Below are 24,916 nucleotides of genomic sequence, written 5' to 3' on the forward strand. Positions count from 1 at the left end.
TGCATTTGTATGAGTAGTTTATCTTGTGAGAGAAAAGGGTGAATGAGGGAAGGCCGAGGGACGAGCTGCCAGGTACGGTTCCGCTGGAGCACGTCGTACTCTTCCTGCATTGCAGCGAGCCAATGAGGATCCCGAAGGGCGGCTCGAGTTGATGTTGGGAGAGGAGACGGCTCAGAGGCGGAAGCAACAAGAAGGTACTCATCGCTAGGGTACCACGTGCTCGGGCGAAGGGTGCCAGCCCGGGAGCGAGTCATCGGGTGGGGCAGCGGGTCCGGAGTGGAGACGGGCGATGACGAAGAAGAACCCGCCTCCTCTGTGACCGCCAAGGGCGAGGCCGCAGGCGAGGCCGCCGCTGGCGAGGCGGCGGGCAAGGCCGCCGGTGAGGCCGCCGGCGTGGTCGAGGCCGGGGACGCCAGGGGCGTCGCGGGCGCTGAGGGAGGTGCAGCCCCTAGGGCAGCCAATCAGGGAGAGACTCGACCCGTGGCGCGGGGGGCACCCTCAAAGCCGGGAGGCGGCCCAAGAGAAACACGTGGGCGGCCGTCACCAGGAGCGGGCAAGGCCGCAACATCCGAAGGTACCTGCTGAAACGGAAAAACCATCTCATCAAAGTAAACGTGTCGTGAAGTGATCACCCGATGGGAGATAGGATCATAGCAGCGGTAGCCTTTGGTGTTGGGGGGATAGCCGAGAAAGATGCAGGCCACAGACCGAGGTGCGAGCTTATGAGGAGTAGTGGAAGCGATGCTGGGGTAGCATAGGCAACCGAAGATGCGAAGCTCAGCATAGGAGGGTGGCGTGCCAAACAAGAGGTGATGAGGTGCAAAATTCCCGCGAGTGCGACAAGGACGAATGTTAATGAGTAGTGATGAGGTGGCGAGCGCGTCGGGCCAAAAACGTGGGGGCACGTTGGCGTGAAAGAGGAGGGTGTGAATGCAGTCATTGAGAGTGCGAAGCACGCGCTCAGCGCGGCCGTTTTGTTGCGAAGTGTACGGGCAAGTGAGACGAAAGATCGTGTCATGTGTGGCGACAAGGTTGCGGATCGCAAGGTTATCGAACTCCTTCCCGTTGTCTGTTTGCAACATATGAATGGGACGTCCAAACTGCGTGGAGACATAGGAGTAGAAAGCGGTGAGAGTGGCAACAGAGTTCGACTTTTGCCGCAACGGGAAGGTCCACACATAGTGCGAAAAATAATCAAGTATGACAAGGTAATAAAGATAGCTCGTGTTACTTGCAACAGGAGAGGGTCCAAACATCACTATGAATTAACTCAAACGGGTATGATGCGACATGCGAGGAAGTGCTAAAAGGAAGACGAACATGTTTGCCGAGACGACAAGCATGACAAGTGTGATCGTCGATCTTATTACACGTGAATGAAAAACTCCGAAGAATATGATGAAGGGTGGCGATGTTGGGATGACCGAGACGAGCGTGCCAAAGGTCCACTCCGGCGGAAAGCGCCATGGGTGCAGCAACAGAGGAGGTAGATGAGTGGACCAGGTAAAGCTCGTCGGGGCTGTCACATCGATGGAGCACCATCTGGGTACGGGCATCCTTGACAAAAAAACCAAACATGTCAAATTCAATGGTAACAGGATTTTCACGTGTAAGAGAACGAACGGAAACAAGATTTTTAACGATGTCAGGAGAAACAAGCACATTAGAAAGATATAATGGCATGGAGTTAGAAGGAAAATCAGCATGGCCGACATGAGTAAGGGGCATGGAAGAACCGGTGTGAATGGGGTGGGCGGCTAGAAGGTTACCGGGGTTGGCGGCCATGTGAGCCGTGGCTCCGGTGTCCATATACCAGTCGCCACCGCCAGTGTATTGCTGCGGTGTGGGGGCGGTGTGGAGAGCCGCTAGGAGCGCGGGGTCCCAAGGCGCCGGCGGAAGGGCCGGGGCGGACGGCGTCGGCTGAGGCGAAGGCGCCACAAACCCACCGGCCGGAGGCAGCCCATAGGCCGAGGGGCCGCAGAGCGGCACGGGCTGGTACGCCTGAGGAGCCGCGTACAGAGCCTGATGAGGGGCCGGGCGGGCGCCAAAGAAGCCGGGGACGGGGGTGCGCGATATAGGCATGGAATACGCGTGCACAACCCCCGTGCAAGGGTTCTGGCCGGCCTGCCAGGGCGCCGGCGGTAGCTGGTGCTGCGGCTGGCGCGGCACCCCGCTGTGGGCAGCCGGCTACTGCGGCTGCTGCTGCTTGCGGCCACCTCGGCCACGACGCCCGCCCCAGCGCTGCTGCTGCTGCTCAGCGGGGGGCGGATGGGCCTGCAGCGGCGCCGGGTAGGGGAACCCGGGCGGCGGCAGTGCCTGGAAGGGGCCCGGGGCGGGCCGCGGCGGTGGAGCCGGGACGGTCCGCGGCGGTGGGCGGCGCACCGCCACGGGTACTGGCGGTGAGGGCCGTGTGGGTGGCCTGGGTGCGCGACATCCGCATCCTCCGCTCCTCCAGCTTCAGGTACGACACGATCTTGGGGAACGTCGGGTTGGTGATGAGGGGGATGTTGGAGGCGGCGTTCCCGAAGTCTTCGTTCAGGCCGGCGATGAGGGTGCTGAGGAGAAGCTCATCGGAGACCTTCCCACCGAGGTCACGGAGCTCGTCAACAAGCTTCTTGAGGCGCATGCAATAATCATCGACAGACAACTCGAGCTGCTGGCACCCAAAAAACTCGTCGTGCAAGAAAACCTTGCGTTGGAGCGCATTGTCGGTGAATAGGCCGTTGAGCGTCCAAACGGTGTGAGCGTCATCGTCGGCGGAGACCACCGTGTGGAAGAGGTCCTTCGAGATGGTGGTGTAGAACCGACGGATAAGAGTGGCGTCGATGGACGTCCACTCCTCATCGTCCTCCATGAAGCGGGAGTCCACGGAGCCATCGATGTGATCCCAGAGATTGTACTCACGGAACACGAGGGAGAAGTACGTCTTCCAGGCATAGTACGTGGAGGTGAGGTGGTCGAGGACGACGGGAACCCGAGCGAGGATGTTGAGGTCGCAGATGACGACGGGATCGGGGCCTTCGAACGGGTTGGTGCGGCGGCTGCGGGTGAGACAGAGCTCGGGCCGCCGAGAGGGGGGTTGCGGCGGCGCGTGGTGAGACGGCGCGGCAAGGGAGATGGCAGCGCGACGGGGGCGGGCGGAAGCGCGGGCGGCGGCGGCACACCGGGGCGGCGGCGCGGCGGCGAAGGAACGCGGCGGCGGCGGCACGAGGTGGTGGCGGCGGCATGGGTTAGGGTTAGGATCGCAGGTATGATACCATGTTGAAAACGAATGTTTTGGCAATGCTTCACGATGTATTGATCGGTGCAAAGCGCACGTATATATGGAGTACAAAGTGGGTCACAACCTCAACTATACAATGACTAGGAGGTGGGCCAGGCTATACAATATACATGCACAAACCATATATTCAACAGTGTCCCTGAAGACGCGGATCACGCGTTCTTTCGGTGCCATCTGGCTTGCTTCGCCTGGAGCGCGGTCCGTGAGGCCGCGGGCGTGGATTGGGATCCACGCTCACGCTCCGAGCTAGTGTCGTACTTGTCCTCGGTCCAGGACTCCTCTCATCGTATCATGTGGACATGTGCGGCTGCTATGTTATGGGCCCTCTCACGAACTCGCAACAAGTTTACGATTGAGGGCGTTTTCACATCTCACCCCGCTGACGTAATTTATAAATGTATCATTTTCTTACAGCAGTGGGCCCCATTGGGAAGACATCAGGACGCTGATCTCCATCGCCACGCGCTCGACCGCCTTCGCCTTGTCTACTCGGCGGCCTGAGCTCCGTCGTTTGCTGCCTCCACTACCTAGGGATGAGTAGCTCTTTTTGGAAGTGTTCTCTCCGAGCCTGCGCGCTCTTTTGTTGGCTGGCTATGCCTTGTAACGCACTTTGCTTGTTGGGCCGGCCGACCGTGTGTTTGGTTTCTTTTTCTGGACGTTGGTTACTGCTCTTGTGTACGCTGTCTATGTTGTGGGCTTTATTAATTTAAAGTCGAACGCCTCCGACGTCTTTGTTCAAAAAAAATCAGGGACGAATAGTTAGTTACGCGCGGGCCGACGTCGGCGAGGATCTGAGCCACGACGCCACTACGCATTCTTAGAATTCAATCGTGTCCCCAAAGGCACAAACGCTTCTGTAGCTTGCAATGCAGGATGAGGTTCCATATGAACCGCAGGTAAGCAGATCGACTGCTGTCTGCACACAGTGGGCTGGCATCTCCAGGTAGGTAGGCACAGTGTCTACCTTATCTTTGACAGTGGGTTGGTGCTGTATCCTCACCTCGCCTGTAAAGGTGTCGCGATGGTCAGATCGATGGCCGAAATAAGTCGGCAGGCCTGGGCTGGGATTAAATGGAAGCAAAGCTGCTGCACTTGAATCCCAGTCAGCTCTTGGCACATGCTGAGATGGGGGTCGTCACCGGGCAAGAGATTTACTGAAACCGACGGCACAAACGGGCTAGAATTAAAGCATGCATGCAGATCGAGTCCTCAAACCTGGGCATTTCAGTGGGAGCACTGCCACTGGTGGAGTGGATTAGCTGAAAGCTAAGCAACAGTCTCCTCCTCGATCGTATATATGCTAAGTTTATATTTGGCTCATCAGGCACGCGAACACGTACAAACTGATCCATAAATGTCGTGCGGTCTGGCTCTTGGCGCCGGCCAGAAGCCACGGGTATATGGTGGTAGTGGACATGTGTAGGTCCATACTATACACACGCCATGCGTTTGATACCGATCGGCGCGTGTGGCTCGAATTCCCGGCCAAAGTGCCAAAATATGATCTAACTCGGAATCACCCGCGGTCATCCGGGCTCCGAGCCGAATTTGGCTGGACAGTGTTTCAGTGGGACGGAGGAAGTATCTACCAACATACAGTGGCATTATAGACGGTGTGAGAGGTCGCCCACCCATTTCAAGAGTTCTATGTCTGTTGACCTCTGATAAAACATGTTCATCTTGACGAGATCAACAACTTTCTTGTCGAACGTTTTACGATTCAGGATCATCTTGAAGGTGTAATCGCTCTGTCTCCGGCTAAGTGCAAAAGAATAAATTAGAAAACATAGGCCAGACAAAGCCATGACTATCCGGTCCTTCTCCGGGACTATATTGGAATGTTATCTAAGGTCCCTCGTCCAAACCGGACAGAGTCCAGGACTGTCCGGCAATTGTACGGGTCCTGGCAAACAGTCTGGCCATCCAAATAAGCAGTAGAAGTGAGATGGGGAAAAAAAGGTCTGAAATAAAAAGGGATACGATTTATGTGTGGATTCCGGTAAAATACCGGTACTCTATTCCATAAGAGTGGAATAGGAAATTAAGATGAGGACGGTATCATTATAAAGAAAGATAGAGTAATATAATATCCTAAATTCTTTTTTTAGAACGAAGACGCCAGATGCATCCGGCTTTAAATTAATAAAGCCCCAACGGCAGAGTACCAAACCAAGTCTTAATACATCACCCAAAGCCCTGGCAGCTTGAGCACGAAAGTTCAGAAGAAACTAACAAGTCGCCAATCGAGATTACAGGGCAGAGCCCGTACAAAGCGCGCAGGCTCGTCAGGCAACAAAAGAAGCGAAGTCATGACTCCCTAGCCATCGCATACACTTGCATCAGTCGTTGTTGGGCGGTCTTGATCAGCTCAGCATCCTTGCGCCTCCCCAACGGACTCCACTGCTGTAATAGAAGGTTGCATTTGGAGATGATATTAGCTGGATGATTTGGAAAGCACCGTGAACTTGTTCCTAGTAAGCCATAAGGCCCAGAGGAGTGCCCCAACACAACTCCACATAACCCGAAAAGCTGGCCCCTTAATCACATCAAGGAGGGTGAAGAGCTCCAAAGCCGAGCGCGGGTCCCAGAGGACACCAACCGCGGTCCGGACGGCACTCCACGCAAACCTTGCTAAAGGGCACCGGAAGAATACATGATTGGCATCCTCCGGTTCCCCGCATAACGCACAAGGACCCGTGGCCGGCCCTTGCCGTTTGGCTACGTTCAGGGAAGTGGGAAGCCTATCGCGACACAGTTGCCATATGAAAAGTTTGATCTTCAAAGGCATCCGCGCTTTCCACAACCCTGCAATCACCGGCTGTGTCGGCCCTCGGCACAGCTTGCGATATAAGGATTTTACCGAGAATTTCCCCGAGTTAGTGAGCGCCCAGCTCACCGTGTCCGGTTGATCCGGAAGACCCACCGGTTCGATTAATTGCATCAAAGCCGCGAGACTTGCCTGCTCGGGTCCGTTGAGCTCTCGCTTGAACTGAATCGCAGGTGGCGTCGCGGCAAGCGCAACCGCCACCGATAACGCGGGGTTAACGGCAATATAGTACAACTCCCGGTATTCGATCCAAAGGGGTTGGGTACCTATCCAAAGGTCAGTCCAGAAACGCGCGGATCTGCCGTTCCCAACCTCAAATTTTGCCCCCATGGCAAAGGCAGGTTTGAGCAACTGAAGATCATTCCAAAACGGAGAGTCCCTTGCCCTACCTTCGAAAAAATTCCCGTTAGGGAAATATTTGGCCCTTAGGAGGTCGACCCACAACCCAGAGGCCCCCTGGGTGATTTTCCAAATCCATTTGCACATCAGCGCGATGTTAAGCCACCTGGAATTGGTGATCCCAAGACCACCCAAGTCCTTGGGCCGGCACACCCAGGCCCATTTGACCATGTGGTATTTATGGTGCGGGCTAGTTCCTTCCCAAAAGAACTTGGCGCGCGGCGTGTCAAACTTGGCATGGACCCCTTCTGCAAGTAGAAACAGTCCCATTGCAAACATAGGCAAAGAAGACAGGCTGGAGTTAGTGAGCACTAGCCTCGCCGCTTTCGACAAAAATTTGCCCCGCCAAGGGCAGACCCTAGTCCTCACTTTGGCGCATAGAGGATCCCAATCCTCTATCGTGGGTCGTTTGGTGTCTACCGGGAGGCCCGCATAAGTAAACGGGAATTTGCCCACTTTACAGTTGAGCAAATCCGCAATGCGTCTTCCCTCCCCGGCCTCGATCGCCATCGAGAGCACCTCACATTTGTGGAAGTTAATTTTGAGGCCCGACATGAGCTCAAAACTGAGAAGAATCGCCTTGACCGCCGCAATGCTATGGAGGTCTGGACGAAACAGCAGTAGCGTGTCATCCGCATACTGCAAGTGGGTCACTCCCCCTGGAATGAGATGTCCTACCAACCCTTTGATGTGACCAGCCTCCGCCGCTTTACTCAACATTGAGGACAGCGCGTCCACTACAAAGTTGAACATGAGGGGGGAGAACGGATCCCCTTGCCTGAGACCACGCTTGTTTCGGAAGAAGTGCCCTACTTCACCGTTCACCGAAATAGCAGTTTGTCCTCCCGAGACCAACTGCATGACGCGGTGCACCCAAACCGCGGAGAACCCCCGGCTGATTAACACCTGTCGGAGGAAATTCCAATTAACCCGATCGTAGGCCTTTTCGAAGTCTAACTTTAACAGCACCACTGGTTCCTTAGTGCGTTTGAGTTCGTGAATGACCTCCTGGAGGGCCATAGGGCCTTCCAGGATATTGCGGCCGCGGATGAACGCAGATTGGTTGCTGTGAATCACACGATGAGCAATCGGAACTAACCTAGTAGCAGACGCTTTGGCACAAATTTTAAACGGAACATTGATAAGCGCAATGGGACGGAACTGCCTAATATCGTCGGCCCCTTGAACCTTTGGAATGAGCGACAACACTCCAAAGTTGAGACGTGAAATATCTATCGACCCACGCATAAACCCGTTGCAGATCTCGAAGATCGGGCCCCTAAGTAAGGGCCAAAATCATTTAAACATGGCCACCGGCCACCCGTCCGGGCCAGGGGCCGTGTCCGCCTTCATACCCATCAGCGCGGCATCGATTTCCTCGGGAAGGAACGCTAGCCCCGGCCCCTCGTTCTCGCAGTCCAGCACCCGTTGCACTGCTTCCCACACATCCGGAGACAAACCAGCCCTCTGGTCCTCACACGTCCCCATCAGCTTTAAGTAAAACTCATAAATATGCCTAGAGATGTCCTCTTGTAGCAGCAGGAGCCCCTGCTCCGATTGCAGCCTAAGGATAGAACATTTACGACGACGGCCACTAGCGTACGCCTGAAAATACTTGGTATTAGCATCCCCTTTGAGGATCCATTTCAAACCACTACGGCAACGCCAATATTCTTCCTCAACACGCAGCGACGCTTCGACCTGACCTTCCAGGGTGTATCGATGGGCCCATTCCATCTCCGAAAGGTCCTGGATATCAGCCTGGGAGTCAATCGTTGCGATCTCCGCAAGGATGGCAACTCTGTGTGCTTTGTCGGACCTCCCCAGGTTAGCGCCCCATCCCTTGAGGCTTGCCCTGAGTCGGCCTCCAACAGCGTTCCAGAACTCCATCGGGCCACGCTGGGGCCCCAATTGACTCACGCACACCCTCCACTTCTCCCTGAAGAGCTCCTCGAAGCCTGGCACCTCTAACCAGGCCGTTTCGAAGAAAAAACGAGGGCTAGGTCGCACTCTATCCTCCCCCGAGGAGTACACCAGAGGTACATGGTCTGACCCAATACGAGTCTCCGCGACCAGAGTGCAGAGGGGAAAACCCATTTCCCAATCCGGAGACATGAACACACGATCCAGCATGGAGCATACCGGGTCTAATTGCTTGTTTGTCCATGTGAAACGAGCGCCCGATCTAGACACCTCCCTGAGGGCCATCGAGGCGATCGCAGCATTAAACATGGCCACCCGAGGCCAGTTTATGTTGCTGTTACTCTTATCCGCTCTCGACCTAATCAGGTTAAAGTCGCCTCCCACCAGAACAGGGAGCGCCGCCTCAGTCACGGAGTTAACTTTGGCTTGGAGTTCTCCCAAGAACTCCGCCGATCTCACGTGATCGGCCGGCCCATAAACCTGAATGACAACCAACTCGCGACGCGAGGCTCTAACCCTAAAATGCGCGGAGACAAAAAACGAACCAGTGTCCCAGGCGATAATCTCATACAGCGCGTGGTTTAAGCCAAGCAACAAACCACCGGAGTGACCAATCGTCGGAACGTGATGCCACTCAAAGCGCTCCAAAGGATCAATAGCGAGCAACTCATGGAAACGAAAATCCCCCTTGATAGTTTCCTGCAGCCCCACTATATCGACGTCCTCGCTACGCATGTACTCCTTAAGTTGCGTCCGACGCCCCGCGTGGCCAAAGCCACGGATGTTCCAGAAGATGGCCCGCATCTAGATGACTCGATTGCGGAGCCGGACACCTCGCGAGGTGGCCGCCTTAGCCACGCGCCTCACCTTGCCACGGCAAGGCGAGGGAGGGGGCAACCCCTGTTGCCTGATCCCCCTCTTCGGGCACGGAAAGAGCTGCGGTGGCCCCTCCCTCGGGCTCACAGGGTCTCTGGGCAGCGCGCGCTGCCGCTGCAGCCGCTAGCGCTGCCTGCGTCGTCTCCTTGGCGCGGACGAGGGAAATAAGCTCCCTGACTCCACCCTCACAAGAAGCAACCACACCGCTCGCATCCAACACCTCATGCAAGTGCTCGTCCGAAAAGGAATCAAGAACTGTAAAACGAGGCGGAGGATTACCTGAGATCTCCATGTTCTTCTGCGCCTGGAGGAGCTGCGCCCGCTGCAGCAACGACATGTTTCCCTTGGCCCCCTTGGAGCGCGAGCTTGTGCGGACCAGAGCCGCCGGCACCGTCTTGGTTCGCTTGGCCTTGGCGATCGACGCCGTCTTGGCCGCCTCTTGCAGCAGCGGGTCGGCGACGAGTGGCAAGGGTGGGGCCACCAGTGCCATGACCGACTGACGAGGCGTGGGAGGCGCCCCCAGCGGTTCCATCGCATGCACCATCTCCGCGTTGACCTTGCGCACCGCCGTCTTCTTCATCGGCTTGACCGAGCCGCTCAGGGTGGAGCCATGCCCGACGGACGCCGGAGAACCCACCGAACGAAGCTGAGAGGGGTTGGGGGAGAGCGCGCGCAGCGAGCCACCGCCGCCCAAACCCTCCACCGAAGCCGGGGTCGCGCCCAAGGGGGGGGGAGGAAACCGACCCCATGTTGGAGCCGTACTGGTTGGGGATCGAGAAGGACATCCCCTCGTGGCCCGACCCCAGCGCAGCCCGCAGCCCTGCAACCCCCTCCACCGGCGCAGCAGGGCCCACCGCACAGATCCGAGCTTGTCCCAGGCTGCGGTGTCGATGGAGTCGTCCTCGTCCATGCTGGCGTCTTGGTCCGGGTCCGCGCCCTTGCACTTGTCCTTGTCTTTATCCCCCGGGCCCCGACCCGCGGGAGGTGGCGGAGGGGGCGGGAGAGCAGGGGCCGCCGTGCGCGGCTGATCCACCTCTGGCTCGAGCTTGATGGAGTAGCCCTCGCCATTGAACCAGATTTGCACAGATCCGCACAGCTTGGCCGACGCCCGACAAGCAAACTTCATTCGCACCGGGCCCGAGCGGATTAGGGACACTTCATCCACCACCAACGGCCGGCCGATCATAGTCGTGGCCGCCATCAGCCGCTCCACAAGCCGCTGCTTCAGGGGCACCCCCCAGAGCTTCACCCAAACCTCCGGCATCGACAGCGCCTTTGGATCGGCGAGGACCGCGTCCCGGATGTCAGCGATGATGTTGTTGATTGAAAGGAAAAGCTTCCCGCTGCGCGTCGCCATTCGGAGTATGACTGGGTCCGGGAACGCCACGGAGAAGTAGTCCGTGTAGAACGGCGCCACCTGCCAGTCCCACTCGCCCTCGAAGAGATGGGGGAGCTCGGCCTCGAGGATCTCCTTGGTCAGGACGCCGGGCGCCGCCGACACCAGAGCCGCGTTAGCCCCCAGAAGTCCTTCCGCCGCCACATCCGCCTCCTCTAGGTATTGCAGGTAGAAGAAACCGCCACCCGCAAAGGCGTGTCCCATGGTCTGGAGCACGAGCTGCTTGCCGCCCGTGGGGAAGTAGGCCGAGGCGTGCCCCTCGTTGCTACAGAGCACGCAAAGCTGCTTGAAACCGCACTCGTTCTGGTAGTGGCCCATGCGCCCGCAGCGGAAGCACTCTGGCCCACCCACGTCCTCGACGGGAATGGGCTCCGCTGCCGTGCCCTTGGAAGCGGAAGGCTTGGAGGCCTTGGAAGGGGCCGGCAGCGCCGGCTTGAGCTTCTTCATCTTCTGCTTGGAGTAGGGGTCGCCGACGCGGTCACCTCCTGAAGGGAGGAAAGATTCCTTGCGCTTGAGCTCCAGCCCCTTCTTCTTGTAAGCCTCTTTCTTCTTCTGCTTTCTCTCTTGTTCCTTGAGCCACCAAGCTGGGGGAGGTCCCCAGCCGCCCTCCTCGCCGGCACGCTCCGCCGCGCGCGACTTCGCTAGGGCGCGCAGATCTCGCTCGCGCCTCCTCTCCGCCTCTAGATCCGGCACCGCCCTCTTGTCAGCACGCCGCTCCGTCGTGGAACCCATGGCGACCACTTCGGCGAAGGACCGGAGAAGTGGTGGGGGGAAGGAGGTGGGGAAAGGGATCGGGCGGATCCACCGAAGCGCCGCACCTCAGCTGGAGTGGCTGGAAACCCTAGTGAACTGTCGGATGCCCCGCGGCGAATCCACAGCCACTTAAGTACTGCCCGCTCCAAGGACGGGCCAGGCTTGGGCTTTTCCACGCCGCCCCGCGTCTCTGCGCAGCCCACCTCCGGACGCGGCCCCGTCTCCGCGGAACTAACGCCCTGGGCCGCGCCAGGACCAAGTAGACCCCCTTGGCCCACTTCCTGGTCTTGGCCCACCGGCCCAGACCGACCGGCCTCCCCAACCCTAGGCCAGGGAACAGCCGCCTCCTCCGACGCCGCCGCCGCCCCTACGCCCGCCGGCGCCACCGTCCCGGGCTCCACCAGCCGCACCGGAGCAGGCCCCGAATCCCTCGGAGGGGATACAGCCCACGTGCTGTCCAAGGCCACCCGCACGCCTCCCAGCAATGACGCGCGCACCAACGATGCTCGGCCAGACACCCCTGGTCGGCGAGCACCGCGGCCACCGGGCGCAAATGCCCTCTGCCGCCCGGCCACGAGCGAGCCCCCTAGCTCCTCAGCCCGAGCCACGAACGCGCCCAACGACGGTCGGCTCGCCTCGGCACGCCGGGCCACGCCATCACTCGACTCCGCCTCCGACTCCTCATCGTCGCTTCCCTCGGCCAGGTCCCAGAAGCGGCTCCCCGTCCAGCGCGGCGCCGCCTTCGTACCCGAGGTCGCCACCGGGAACGCCCGCGCCGACCGGCCCGGCGTCCTCACCACCGACCAGGTCGACGGCTCGTCGGGGCCGACGAGCAGATCCGCAGCGCTTGCCGTGTCGCCATCCGAATCGCCAATCCGTACCAAAGCCGTTGGACTCCGCATACTCCACTCGCTCTTCAAGGACAGCTACAACTGACTACAGCCATGCAAAAATCGCGTTTGCAATCGTTGTTGGGCCAGGACGTCATATCCTAAATTCTAGTAATCCACATATCGTATGTGTGTCATACTCCGGTGTTGCAGCACACTGTTTTGACTATCAAGATTGTATATAATCTTGGACGGAGATGATCTAAATATCAAAGTTGCACATTTCGATGATACAAAGAACTTTCATGTTGAAGATTTTAAATTTAAGGCTATTTTAGTTACACTTTTTTCCATGCCAAAATCTGATGGCAACAATAGTGAGCACTTTTCTGACATTAATAAATTAATAGACTCGAGATATATTTATTTTAGTTTTTTCTTTTGACATTTTCATGGTTAAAAATCTTCGTGCAGACATAGCGCGTGCACATAGAACATGATCACGTAGTACATATGTTAATATTTTTACAGTAAAAAAAAATTGTCGCCCAAAGCGTATCTTCCCAGTAGCCTGTTGTGAATGACCGTGTATCGTAGGCCTGACGCCTAGTCCTGTGCAAAGGCGTGAGGACTATTTCTCCCATTCAACGAGGTTGAAGGGATCTCTCGCAGAAGCGTTTGTATTAATCGGGCCGACACATTACTCGCACCTAAAAGAGAAAATACATAAGAAAAAGCGCAGCGACGGGGAGTGGGTTCTGACGCGTAGTCCTATGCAGTGGCGCGAGGACTGTTTCTCCTGTTCAGCGAGGTTGAAGGGATCTCTCGCTGAAGCGTTGTATTGATCGGTCCGGCCCATTACTCGCACCTAAAAGAGAAAATACATAAGAAAAAGCGCAGCGACAAGGAGTGGGGCCTGACGCCTAGTTCTGTGCAGTGGCGCGAGGACTATTTCTCCCATTCAGCGAGGTTGAAGGGCTCTCTCGCTCAAGCGATGTATTAATCGGGCCAGCCTAATACTCGCACCTAAAAGAGAAAATACACAAGAAAATACATTGCTAGCCACTAGGATAGCATGCATCTCATGTCAAACTCCAAGGCGCTAAGTACTTGATAGGTTTTTCTAGGTATTTTTCTTTTTCTTTTCTTTTATTTGCTTTTCTTTGGAGGGTTTCCCTCCTTTTAGTTTTCTTTTATTTATATTCTTTTTTCTTCTCCATTTTTTCCTTCTTATTCCTTTTTCATTTGTTTCCTCGTTTTCTTTTCATTTTATTTTTTGTTTTATTTTGTTTCTTTTTTGGTTTTCATTGTTTCTTTTGGTTTTCTTTTCCATTTTTTGTTTTTTGCTCTTATTTTTTCTTATGTTTGTTTTCGTATTCACTCCGCATTTTTGTGTATTTCAAAAGAATTTTTTAATAAGCAATTAAATTTTTTTGTATACACGTTCGACATTGTCCGGACACTTAGTTAACATTTTTCAGATACTTTTTCAACATTCGAAAAATTATCAACATTTTTCAATTATTAATTCAACATTTTTCAAATACCCGCTCAATATTTTTTAATACTTATTCAACATTTTCCAAATACTTGTTAAAATTTCTCAAATACTTCTTCAAAAAATTTCAAATAATCATTCAACAAGTTTTATCACTTATTCAATATTTTTCGAATAATTGTTCAACAATTTTAATATGTATTCAACATTTTTCAAATATTTGTTCAATATTATTTAATATTTATTCAACATTTTTCAACTACTTGTTCCAGATTTTTCAAATGTGTTTTTGAAGAGTGTTTTAGTAATATATATGCATTATATTTTAATTATAAAGAAAAGTAGAAAATAAATCAAAAAGATAACTGATAAGAGAAACAAAAAAAGGGCCCTCTTGCGTTTGAGAAGTAGGCGCGCCTGTGTCGAGGCGAGGATCATATTCCCTGCATGGGTCCGGGATAGTAACCAAATGCGCACCACCGCCACGGTAAAGAGCAGGCCCGTTAGTCTAGCTCTTTTTCTGTGCGTCCTTTTGTTTTAAATTCTCCTTTTTATCTTATCAAATCGGCAAAGTCTTTAATGTATTCATGAACTCTTTCGAAAAATCATAATTGTTTTCAAATTCATGAACTTTTTGAAATCATGTACTCCCTCCGTCCCATAATATAAAAGCGTTTTTGACACTACAAAAACACTCATATATTATGAGACGGAGGGAATACAATTTTTAAATTCATCATAAAATCGAGAACAATTTACGAATTCATGCTTCTTCAAATATGCTAAATTTTCTCAAATTCATGAACCATTTTCAAACTGATGAATATGTTCTGAAATCCATGATTATGTTTTCAAATATGCTTTTTCAAATATTTGAACGTTTTTTTAGTTCGTGAACACTCTTTCAAATTCGTGAACAATTTTTAAGTTCATGGTTTTTCAAATATGCAAACATTTTTAAATTCATAAAAAACTTCAAACTAGTGAATATTTTTAAATTCATGCATTTTGTGAAATTCGTTAACTTTTTTCAAACTTGTGAATATATTTTAAAAATTTCTGAACCTTTTTTGAACTGTTGAATTTCTTTTGAAATTCATGAACATTTTTTAAATTTATGACTTAAAAACATGTTTAACTTTTTTTGAATCAACGATTTATTTTTTAAAGTAGCGAACATTTCTTAAATTTTTTGAACGTTTTTTGCAATTTGGGAACAGGGTCTTAAATTCATAAAAAAAATATGAATTCGTGATAATTGTTTGGGTTAGAGAACGTTTTTTAGATCGAAAATATTTCTTAAATTCGTGAAGGTCCTTTTGAATATATAAACTGTTACTGAGAACTGACACATTTTCCGAAATTGTGAACACTTATAAAAAAAACCTTGAATCTTTTTTCAAATCCAGGAACATTATTCCAATTCGCAATATTTGAAAATTGAAACAACTTTTGTAATGTGGGAACAATTGTTAGTTTTGTGAACATGTAAAAAATATCAAAACCTTAAACATTTTCTGAAGTTCAAAACTTTTTTTGAAATCCCAAACATTTTTTTAAAGAAGCAAAAAATAAGAAAAAAGAAGGAAGAAAGCAAGGGCGTGCCCTGCCCCCCACACATGGGCTGACCCACAAGCTTGCGTCGGGAGCGGAGGTTGCACGTTTGTGCGTAACCCATTGCTTTCTAGGCGCTAAATAGGATGTCCCGTGCCGCTTGTTGGCATGCGGAGAGAATTAATCCACCATGTTACCATTCACTTACACTTCATGTCATCGTCCATTTTGGCAATAAAAGGAACTTTCAAAATTTGACATCCATGATAGAGAGAATCTTTCATGAGGAGCGCTTACAAGCTCGTCTCCGAGGAAAGAGTTCGCACTATGAGGTGCGCCATGAGCAGGGCATTGGACGACCATCGTGTTGTTTGGACGATGTTATGGAGGTGCCCTGCTCCTCATAGGGTACGGATGTTTGCCTGACGACTAGCTACCGATTCTCTTGCTACTATGGAAAACAAATGTATCCGCCACCTGACCTCTGTTGTTTGTGGCATATATGGGGTGGAACGACACCTACCATACTTTCTGCACATGCCTAATAGCGGTGGCTCTTTGGAATGCCATGTTGGACTCTTGGCCACTCCCGGAGCTTGCATGTGTGCAAAATATCGGCTCGAAATGGCTACACTGTCTCCTGGACAAACACATAGAGACAATTCAAATGGTGATACTCATGATGTTTTGGGGCGCTTGGCACCTGCCGGAACGAGGTGACCCACTCCAAGCCGACACCACCTATTAAAGCTTCACGTCGTTTCCTCGATAGCTACATGGAGTCATTGCTTTGTATCAAGCGGCACCCATCAGGAGACATTGTTAAAGGTAAAATGGTCCTCACTTGTGATAATAGGCCCAACATATGCAAAGCGACCCCGACAACGACGACTACAAACTCCTACGACGGAGCAATTGTCCAAGCCTCCAGCTGGCTTGGTGAAGCTATATGTGGACGGTTCCTTCATGGAATCTTCCTCCATTGGAGGAGCGGGCATGGTGCTGCGAGATGCGTAGGGTACTATAATTGTTTCATCGTGCAGATATCTGTTATCCTGCTCATCTCCTCTTGAAACTGAAATGGTAGCATGTATGGATGGAGTGGCGCTGGCGCTGGAGAGATGTTCATCCCCTCTCATTGTAGAGCTTGACTGTCAGCAAGCCGCCATGTACATCCAGGAGGCCGGCGCCAATCATTCATCTATAGCCTCCATGGTCGGCGAGATTAAAAGGTTACTTCAGGAAAGGGAAACTAAGACTGTTACTATCAGTTGGCGAATTAATGACGGTGCCCATTGTTTGGCAAACATGGGGAGATGCTCACAACGCACGGTAGTTTGGCTCGGCTCAGGGCCTGATGCTGTTGCAAGCAAATGCCAAAACGAGTGTAACATCCCGATTCAATAATATAAACTTGTGTTTCCCTTGAAAAAAACATAATAGAGATAACCATAACACCTAAATCGATCATATAGTTATATTAGTTTTTTTTCCTTTTGACCTTTTCATGACTGAAATTTTTCGTGCAGACATGGCATACGTACATACAACATAGGCACGTACATGCGAACCAACCTATATTTGGATGATTCGAAAGACAGTGGTGTCCCAGCCCATCAGGGTTCAAGTCTAGATTTGACACCCGTGCTCGTATTTTTCTGGATTTATTCTAGACCTTCTGGCAATGTGTGTTTAGTTCGGGGAGACATTCCCATCGAGTAGCAAGGCGGTGTGACGATTTTGTTAATATTAAGATGATATGTCGGCTCAGTCTCTCGGAGATGCTCGTAGGGAGAGGTGTGTGTCCGTGTATTCATAGGGACGGGTATATGTGCCTATGTATGAACGTTTGCGACTGTACTGTGTTATGAAAAACATAGACACCTTGTTTATGCTAATATTTTTACGTTGCATGTCCTAATAGTTTTACAATATGGGCATGTACAATGGTTGATAAGATAGTTTTATCTTAGGTCTTGCATATAATTTAGAGATGCCAAAAAGATGTCTATAATGGTTTATTTCTTAGCCTTATCTTTAATAACTAGTTATTCCTAAAAACTGGTGAGACATATTGTGCTAAGATATCATCTCTTGTCCTCTCTTAAATAAGAGAAGACAAGCCTTTTCTTATGAGTTCTCTCTTCTCCACCTCATCATTTATCCTACATGGCACTCCTAAGATAGCACCATTGTACGTGCCCTAAAACATCATTTTTGTGGCCCAAAGCAGAGTAAAGTCTAAAATAAACCCTATCTTTGTAGAGGCATACGTAAATGAACCTTCAACTTCAAATCCCTGAAGTTGATACCCTGACCTCTCTGATCCCGGTCTTTTCAAACCCTAGATACGTTTGGCGCACTGGGAAATGAAATGATCCCAGCCAGGTTCATCAGCTACTCTCGCTGACAGTATGGGCCCACAAGTCAGATTCATCTCTCACCTCTTATCTTCTTCTTCCTCTATCCTCTGTTCTCCCGATCCCCTTTTCCTCTCCAGCTCCCAACACCCTTCCCTCTCCCCTACTGATCCCTCTTTCCTCTCCTACAAGGCTGGCCGAGCCGTGAACTGGTTGGTGTTGACAGCCGAGTCGACTCGTCAGGCCGACGACCAAAGGCGACGGCAGTTGGAGACCTTCGTACGGTGGGGCTATATAGAGTGGTGGCGGCGAGCGGCGGTGTTAGGTGCCCTCCTAACCGGTGCACATACTTGGGCTGGCCCGTGGACATCATATGGGCTGGTCTTGGCTGTGCACACGTTGAAGCGTTGCTGGCTATAAGTAAGTGGAGAGGAGGCAACGAGGAGGGTATCCAGTGGATCATGGCAAACGGCACCCGGCGGCTCCCTTCTCCTACCTCACGCTCCCTTCCACCTCTTCTTGTATCCATTACATGTACCTTGAACTGAAGCCTGTATCCCTTGTAAGCGAGCAATAGATCGAGAGAGAGAGACTAGTAGTACCTAACATCTGGTATTCGGAGCCAGTCCACCATCCATTCCGCCCCAATCCCCCCCAGTCATCGCCTTCTTCCTATTCGACAAAATGACTAGCCACCAAATGTCCTCAGATCAAGTTCTCAGCACGGTGGTGGAGCAAGTGATTTACCCTATCACTACTAATGTATTGTATTCCCTCTTCACTACTTTTGGTGTAGAGCGGTTGGTGGTGTATCCCCAAACAAAATCAGAGGATAGAGAGCCTTGTGTAGTAGCGGATGTCCGATTCACTCCGGCGCACGCGGCGGCGCACACATTCGCATACTGGGATGGCCAATGCATCTACTACCGGTGTTGTCGCCTATAGATGTGGTGTGCTACACTCGACGTGTTGCCGGCCCCAGCGTATCCTTCACCCACCGTCGTCAAGGACAACTGTGACACTGTCGTCGACCTCAACAACTCCACTGTGGCCATCTCTGGTCATGACGGCAAGTCCGTCGGGGCCGTCAACATCCTTGCGGCGGTCAGCACCAGCACGCCGCCTCACGTCCATGATACATCGCCCAAGTCTTGCCTCAACAGCAACTGCCACGTCCCTATCGCAGGCACGGACGAGTACACATTGGTGGTGGCAATTCTAGAAGTTGTCACCAAGCTCGCCGTCTTCCCTGGCGTCCCCTCCACCACCAAGGCCCAAGAGGTCCTCGAGGTCATCCATGGCGCTCCCCCTGCCTACATCACGATGGCACACATCACCTGTTCGACGGATGGCTCGAACCAAGTTATCACCACCAACAGTGTCAACAAGGTCACCACCAATCTCCTCAAGCCTGCGGTTGACCTCAACGACAACGAGGTTGAGCAGCTCGCACCTGTACGGCCAACACGCTCCATCAGCACGGGCACCTTCTCCATCACCGAGGAGGTCGTTCCTTCCTAGGCATCCACCATCGACATCGATTCCAAGGATGGCGTGTAGGAGCTCGATGCCTCACTTTTGGTCTCCATCAACACCTTCCATCTTATGACAAACAAGGTTTTAGCCATCAAACTGATGCAGCTGTTCGTGGAGCATGACGTGGATTTGCCACCCACAAGGCACCACGGGCTGCGGATAGGTCTGATGCCATGGACATCACTTTGGGGAGACCTTTCAGATGGCAGGGAGGTACGACCCATCCCTTGGCCTTCGTTAACTGTGAAGAAGTTCATGGAGCATCCATTCCAGTTTGTCCAATTGCTTGATATGACTAGTAACACCTTTCATATGGAATCATGTCACGCTGGAGAACTTGTGGGCAATTACACCATAAACCGCATCCGGATAACCTCTATCGAGCCCTTGTGCTTATGGTCTTTGCAACAGAACAATGTTGGTTTGTGTCACCGTAAGCACGCCAAGCTATTTTCTTACAGTAAACAGTGGCCTTCGGAACATGGTACATGCACTATTATTCTTGCTCTAGGAATGCATAATTCGGGTCTTGCTCCTATGGCTGTACATCAGTTTTGGCGTGTGAAGAAACACAGTGCTTGGAACAAGACGAGCAGTTTTGGTTTTCAATTAATACAATGTGGGCCAGTGCTATCTTTTGATCTAGCTAACATCACTGAACAAGGGCAGCACACTTTATTGGTTTCCGCCGAACCAAGCAATTGTTGTGAGGTTGGGTCAAAGAGAGTGAAATTCAACACTCTGTTTGTGTTTCCCTAATTGCTGTAAACATTTCCCATGGAAAGTTGCATGGCCACTTAGTTCTAAGAGGAAAACATCTGCTAGCAGGCCTTGTCTTATGCCATGGTCGCCATTTGCTTGCTCTCCTGAAGAAGTGATTCTGAAGCATATAGGGCTGCTACCGTAGGTTACATATGCGATGCAGTATTTTTCTCATGATCTAAATTCTTGGAGAGCATCCTTGAGGCATTTGCCAAGTGCGCGACTTAAACCATGTACTTATGAGAAGTTTGCTTGTTGGATCCCCACGGCGCCTAGAGATACGTCTGTCCTGAGTTAGTCGATAATGCAATTTATGGGTGATCTGAACTTAGGTGTTGTGGTATTGCGTCTACTTATCTGTTCTACTGTTGCACATCTATTTCAGAACATGCAGCAAATGGGTGCTCTAAGCGCAGGATGTTCAAACAAATTTTTTCTTCAGTTCATGCAAATTGGGCCATATGAACTAGGCTGTGCTACTGTTATTTACTTGCTTGAGGACTATTTGAGACAAGTTAATCTTGAGCTACGACGGGAATGGCCACTGCTAGTAAAAGCTAATTTCAGCGAGCTGTGTTCATTCAGGAAGTTTGATTCAGATTCTACATTATGCTTGTTCCCTTGGAATTTGTTGGAATAAGCCACGGCGTGTGTTGTCGGGCTCGTCGGGTGCGTCGGGTGCGCGCGGGACGGGCGGGACACACTGGTAGCGTTGGGCTCGTCGGGTTCGTCGGGCGTGTCGGTGACGCGCGGGACGGACGGGACGTGTGGAATGCAGTAGCGTGGCGTGTGTGTAGTGTGTTTACTTGTAGCAGTTCCATGTGTGTAGCGTGGCTGTGTGCGCATGTGTGTGACGTGATAGTCAGCGGCGTGAGTTAGTTAGCCAGATGATCAGCAGGCTGTTAGCGGCGCCCGTTGGAGCTGGCCGTGTCGTCCGTGTGGCGCGCGCGTCGTGCGTCTGTGCATGCATCGGATGGATGAGCTAGCTATTTCCATGGGCCGATCAAGTCAGTTTGGTAGTGCATGGATTAGTGGCCACGGCCGGGTCATGTGCGTCGTGGGCATGCAGATCATGCCCGCGCATGCAGCGCGACGGATGCGTGGGCGCTGCGTTTGGCCAAGGCTACAAAGCCGTCTTTGTAATCCAGTGAGTTTGGTACTTTGGAAAGGAAAAGTAACGGGGCTGTGAAGCCGGGTGAAACTCCAGTGTACCGTGTCCTCCTCCTCCTTCTACCTCTAGCCGCGAGAGAGAGAGCTGCAACAACAATTGGTATACAGAGCTTCGGTTTGGGCGATCACCGGCGAACATGGCGCTCGTCCCACACGGTGGCGGCGCGGGCGGATCAGCGACGATGGCGATGCCGATGCTGACCGCGGACAACTACACGGTCTGGGCCATCAAAGCGCAGGCGATCCTCGACGTTCACACCGTATGGGAGGCGGTGGTGCCGGGCGACGCGGCGGTGAACGCCAAGAAGGACAAGATGGTGCGCGCGTTGCTGCTCGGGGCGTTGACGGAGGATGTGCTGCTGCAGGTGTCGACGAAGCTCACCGCCAGGGAGGTATGGGACTCCCTGAAGGTGAGGTTCGTCGGCGCCGATCGGGTCCGCGCGGCGAGGCTGGGGACGCTGCGCGGCGAATTTGACCGGATGAAGATGGCGGACGGCGAGGAGCTCGACGTGTACGGCGGGAGGCTCGCGGCGATGGCGGCGAGGTATGCCAACCTCGGGGAGACGCTGGGCGACGCAGCACTTGTCAAGAAGTTGCTGGATACGGTGCCGGATCGCCTCTTCCCCGTCGTCGCCGGCATCGAGCAGTTCCACGACGTGACGACGATGGCGTTCGACGAAGCGCTCGGGCGGCTGCGTGCGTTCGACGAGCGGGTTCGGCGCCGTGGACAAGATGGCGGCGAGCGCGGGGGTGAGCAGCTGCTCATGACGGCGGCGTAGTGGGCAGCACGGGAGCGTCAACACGGCGGTGCTCGGGACGACGACTACGGGCGCAACGTGGCGTCGGGGAGCGGCGGCAACAGGCGCAGGCGCTGCTACAAGTACGGGGAGCACAGGCACTTCCGGCGCGAGTGCCCGCAGCTGCGAAAGGACCGGCTGCGGAGCAGGCCCTCTTGGCCGGTGCCAACGTCGACGACGACGGACTCCTCTAGGCCGTGGCTTAGGGGGTGTGTGTTGGAATAAGCCACGACGTGTGTTGTCGGGCTCGTCGAGCGCGTCGGGTGCGCGCGGGACGGGCGGCGCACACTGGTAGCGTTGGGCTCGTCGGGTTCGTCGGGCGTGTCGGTGACGCGCGGGACGGACGGGACATGTGGGATGCAGTAGCGTGGCGTGTGTGTAGTGTGTTTACTTGTAGCAGTTCCATGTGTGTAGCGTGGCTGTGTGCGCATGTGTGTGACGTGATAGTCAGAGGCGTGAGTTAGTTAGCCAGATGATCAGCAGGCTGTTAGCGGCGCCCGTTGGAGCTGGCCGCGTCGTCCGTGTGGCGCGCGCGTCGTGCGTCCGTGCATGCATCGGATGGATGAGCTAGCTATTTGCATGGGCCGATCAAGTCAGTTTGGTAGTGCATGGATTAGTGGCCACGGCCGGGTCATGTGCGTCGTGGGCATGCAGATCATGCCCGCGCATGCAGCGCGACGGATGCGTGGGCGCTGTGTTTGGCCGAGGCTACAAAGCCGTCTTTGTAATCCAGTGAGTTTGGTAGTTTGGAAAGAAAAAGTAACGGGGTTGTGAAGCCGGGTGAAACTCCAGTGTACCATGTCCTCCTCCTTCTTCTACCTCTAGCCACGAGAAAGAGAGCTGCAACAACAGAATCCAGGGGGTTACTTGTTTAGAATAACCATGGGGTTTCTTACTTCTAGTAGTGGTTCACAATGGCATGTTATGTGTATCATTGCAGAGTCCAGCCAGGTGCTCTCAGATTGCAAAAAGTGATTGGTTGTTTCCAATTTGTCTGAAGGTGATGATGCGGTGGTTGGTTCTACTATCTTCTGCTGACATTGATTATGAGCTGCGGCATTGACCAGATCAAACAAAATATTGTTGTGTGCTTGTGAAGTTCAGAATATTGCATATTCTTCTAGTTCCTTCAGTCAAGCTGTAACCATGGCCTTCCTGCAGATATACATTCACACATTTCGAGCAACAGTTCTTTCCCCAGTTACCTTTTCCTTGGACTGACAAAATGCCAGACACAAGGCGACACATGAACATTTCAGTACAGTGGCAGCACCTGGACATTATGCCAGTTCTGGACCAGCACCTAGACATTTCGAATTCGCGCCTTGATGTTTCTAACAATTGTTGCTCTCTGTTGTGGCTCAGTTCAGATTATATGGTCAATTATGCTATGGATGTGATTGGATCTGATAGGGGCATCTACCTGTTGGACGTATCTTGGGATCCTGGAGGGATGGCATGGCCGTTGTTACCCGAATTGGCTCAGCGAATGGTCTTCAAAGGAGGAAAGTGTGTCATCATCTTAACTGCGGCCTACCTCATCCATGCCAGCTATATTTCATTTCGGCTACTGCATGGACTCTGATGGATTCAAGGTACAACAAGTTTTGTGGGATCAGGGTGGTGTGAGCCTTTCAAGTCTAATGGGGGGGCTATCTTGGCCACAACTACTGCTTCGACCTCGTCGAAATCTACCCCGGCTTCGGCTACCACCGTGACTACGACCGCTTCTTCGAGCTCGTTCAAGTCCACCTGAACAATGGTTACTACTGTGACAACTACCATGATGACTCCAACATGATTGATTATCTTCAAGCACCGTGGGATCCTGGCAAGCTCTTCAGGACAGCGGCTTAGGGGCAAGCCCCATTTTAAGAGCATCTCCAATAGATGGTCCAAATGTAAAAGTACCTAACTTTTGGACCGTGTGGGGCAAAAAACGCTGCTCCAACAGACGGTCCATATGCAAAAAAATTGGACCGCGGCCTCCCCGTGATGTAAAATACAACACCTCGTGGTGCAAATTTACATCACAAGGTGCATCTGGTCCAAAACCATCCGCCGCCCGCGAACGCCCAACCGCCACTTCCTTTCCTTTCCCGCCCATGCCCACCCGCCCGCCCGAAGACCAGCCGGCCGGAATTCGCCGCCGCAACCGCCCAAAACCTCGCCGTCGGAGCTGCCACCACCCCACATCCCCGCCGCTGCCCTCCGCCACCGTCGCCTCCCTCGCCGGTAGCCGGCTCGCAGCCGCCCTGACGCCGCCGAATCGGGAGGCGGCCGGCGCGATATTCGGCGCCTCCGGCGGTCCGGCTGCTGCGATAGGCCTCCGTCGGGTCTTAGGCTGCCGCCGACCTTGTGACGCCCGGATAATTAGGCTACAGTAATCCCACGTTAACGATGCCACGTCACCACAGTTACTGTTGTTAATCTCGCGTTAGTTCAAAACTGATTCGAAATTCAAATTCAAAAATAGGCAAACAACAAAGGTTTTCAAATATTAAAACTAAATTGATCGGGTTATGTCGGATAAATCATAAGTAATTACGGTGGAGGATCCACATCATTATAAAGTAATTAGAGGCACTAAAATAAATAAAACAATGACCGAAACAATAACTTAAATGTCTTTTTAATTAATAGAGAATACAAGGTACTTTACTTTTGTCCCAAACTTTTTGTGAGAACAGTTGACTTTACAAATCTAATTGAGGGGTGAGTTTCACTTGTTCTAAAAACTATAAACTATTAAATAAGAAAAGGAAAACAAAAACAAATAAAGTAAATAAAAGAAAAGATTAAAACCAGAAAACAAAAGAACAAAAAAAAGAGAACCCCCCTCTCCCCTGGCCAGGAGGCCCAACTAGCCACACAGCCGGCCCAGACCCAGGCCATTAACCCCTCCCGGGGGGCACCGAAACCCTAACCCCCTTCCCCACGATCCCCACTCTC

At 52.6% G+C, this 24,916-nt stretch overlaps 1 pseudogene; it reads left to right on the plus strand.

The window, feature by feature from the left end:
- The first annotated feature begins 16,419 nt into the window (after positions 1-16,419).
- Positions 16,420-24,916, plus strand: part of LOC119360902 — a 21,330-nt pseudogene continuing 12,833 nt past the window's right edge.

The sequence above is a fragment of the Triticum dicoccoides genome, chromosome 2B (assembly GCF_002162155.2).
Source record: "Triticum dicoccoides isolate Atlit2015 ecotype Zavitan chromosome 2B, WEW_v2.0, whole genome shotgun sequence".
In the NCBI taxonomy this organism is placed as follows: Eukaryota; Viridiplantae; Streptophyta; class Magnoliopsida; order Poales; family Poaceae; genus Triticum; species Triticum dicoccoides.